Source organism: Physeter macrocephalus, chromosome 12 (assembly GCF_002837175.3).
Source record: "Physeter macrocephalus isolate SW-GA chromosome 12, ASM283717v5, whole genome shotgun sequence".
Lineage (NCBI taxonomy): Eukaryota > Metazoa > Chordata > Mammalia > Artiodactyla > Physeteridae > Physeter > Physeter macrocephalus.
Window position 1 is genome coordinate 60,224,456 of NC_041225.1, and position 2,333 is coordinate 60,226,788.

Consider the following 2,333-nt stretch of genomic DNA (forward strand, 5'->3'; position numbering starts at 1 on the left):
GATTCCATATATATATATATATATATATATATATATATATATATATATATATATTTATATATATATATGTGTGTGTGTGTGTGTATGTTAGCATACGGTATTTGTTTTTCTCTTTCTGACTTACTTCACTCTGTATGACAGACTCTAGGTCCATCCACCTCACTACAAATAACTCAATTTCGTTTCTTTTTATGGCTGAGTAATATTCCATTGTATATATGTGCCACATCTTCTTTATCCATTCATCTGTTGATGGACATTTAGGTTGGTTCCATGTCCTGGCTATTGTAAATAGAGCTGCAATGAACATTGTGGTACACGTCTCTTTTTGAATTATGCTTTTCTCAGGGTATTTTGCCAGTTTTAGAATGGATTGGACATTAAGACAAAAAACACTTCTTTGAAAATAGTAGTGGGCTATGTAAGAATTGTGTGTATTTGATGAATGTGGAGTTCATTCATTCCAGAGAGAACAGCTATAATTTACTTGATTTTACTAGAGTAGTGTGACAACATTTTGATCTACTAAATGTTTAGGAAAATCATCTTTAAAGTGATTATTGTTCGTTCCCTGTTGATAGTAAAATGTGTTTATACTGTATTTGGAAGTATACACCTATTTAGGAATTTGTGTTGACTATGTATCATTAAACTATAGAATTGAATTAATATAATTCTATGCTTCTCTTAATAGTTCCGATCATGTAATTAAAATTTCATTTATGTCATAGGATTTTTTAAAAATATATGTGTATAAAACTGATAGATTAATTCATTTGTTTATTCATTCAACAAATATTCATTGAGGGCTGATTTTGTGCCAGACACTGTTCTTAATGCTACAGTTACATCTGTGAATGAGACTATGCATGTTCCTATTTCCAGAGGACTTGGATTCTAGACCTGCACTGTCCAATGTGGCAGGCACTAACCTCAAGTGGCTGGTGAACACTGGAAATTAGGCTAGTTCAAATTGAGATGTGTTGGAAATGTAAAATACACACCGGATTTCAAAGATTTAGTTTGAAAAAAAGAATGTGAAATACCTAAGCAATAATTTTATATTGATTACATGTTGAAATGATAATATTTTGGATATTAGATTAAATGGAAAATAGTAAAATTAATTTTACCTTTTTTAAACTTTTTAAATATGGGTACTAGAAAATTTTAAATTATATATGCAACTCACATTATATTTCTGTTGGACAGTGCTGTCTGGATGGATGGATAAATGGTATTAATGGTCATTCAGAACTGATCAGAAGAATTTATAGGTGGTTTCTTAAACTCTAGTCTGCATAATCCTTTTAGGGTGGAGAAAAATCGTTTTGGAGATTTTTAACATCTCCAAAAATTGTGTTAAATCTTACTTTCATTGCTAGCCAAGAGTCTCTTAGCACAGAAGAATTGTAATAAAATCCAGTAAAACATCGTTCGGTTTAACCTTTCATATGTATCATCTTAAATTTTTGTGTATTAACAGCTGTTAGATGGAAAGATTAAAGTTATCCTACTCACTTTGGGCTATAGGGTGACCCAGTAATAGGCTTTGTGGAATGAATCCCCAACATCAATTTTCTTTATTTATCACTATTAGAATAAAAATTATAACTTGAAAAAAAATCCCAGTTTGAATATCTCCAAGTTGGAGAAGCTTATCCTAACTCAAAGTTAGTGACTCATGCCTTGTCTTTTGCTCCTCTCTCTATAAAAATCATTTCCCAAATCAAAACTACCATGAGGTATCACCTCACACCAGTGGGAATGGCCATCATCAAAAAATCTACAAACAATAAATGCTGGAGAGGGTGTGGAGAAAAGGGAACCCTCTTGCACTGTTGGTGGGAATGTAAACTGATATCAAAAAGAGTCATGTACCACAATGTTCATTGCATCACTGTTTACAATAGCCAGGACATGGAAGCAATCTAAGTGTCTGTCGACAGACGAATGGATAAAAAAGATGTGGCACATATATACAATGGAATATTACTCAGCCATAAAAAGAAACGAAATTGAGTTATTTGTAGTGAGGTGGATGGACCTAGAGACTGTCATACAGAGTGAAGTAAGTCAGAAAGAGAAAAACAAATACCTTATGCTGGCACATATATATGGAATCTAAAAAAAAAAAGAAAGGTTCTGATGAACTAGTGGCAGGACAGGAATAAAGACACATAGAGTATGGACTTGAGGACACGGGGAGGGGGAAGGGTAAGCTGGGATGAAGTGAGAGAGTGGCAAGGACATATATACACTACCAAATGTAAAACAGATAGCTAGTGGGAGGCAGCCGCATAGCACAGGGAGATCAGCTCAGTGCTTTGCGA

At 33.4% G+C, this 2,333-nt stretch overlaps 1 protein-coding gene across 7 annotated transcripts in view; it reads left to right on the forward strand.

Annotated features, from left to right (window-relative positions):
* Positions 1-2,333, forward strand: part of PLEKHH2 (pleckstrin homology, MyTH4 and FERM domain containing H2) — a 106,329-nt gene that overhangs the window by 9,552 nt on the left and 94,444 nt on the right. The gene's annotated exons all lie outside the window — the stretch shown is intronic.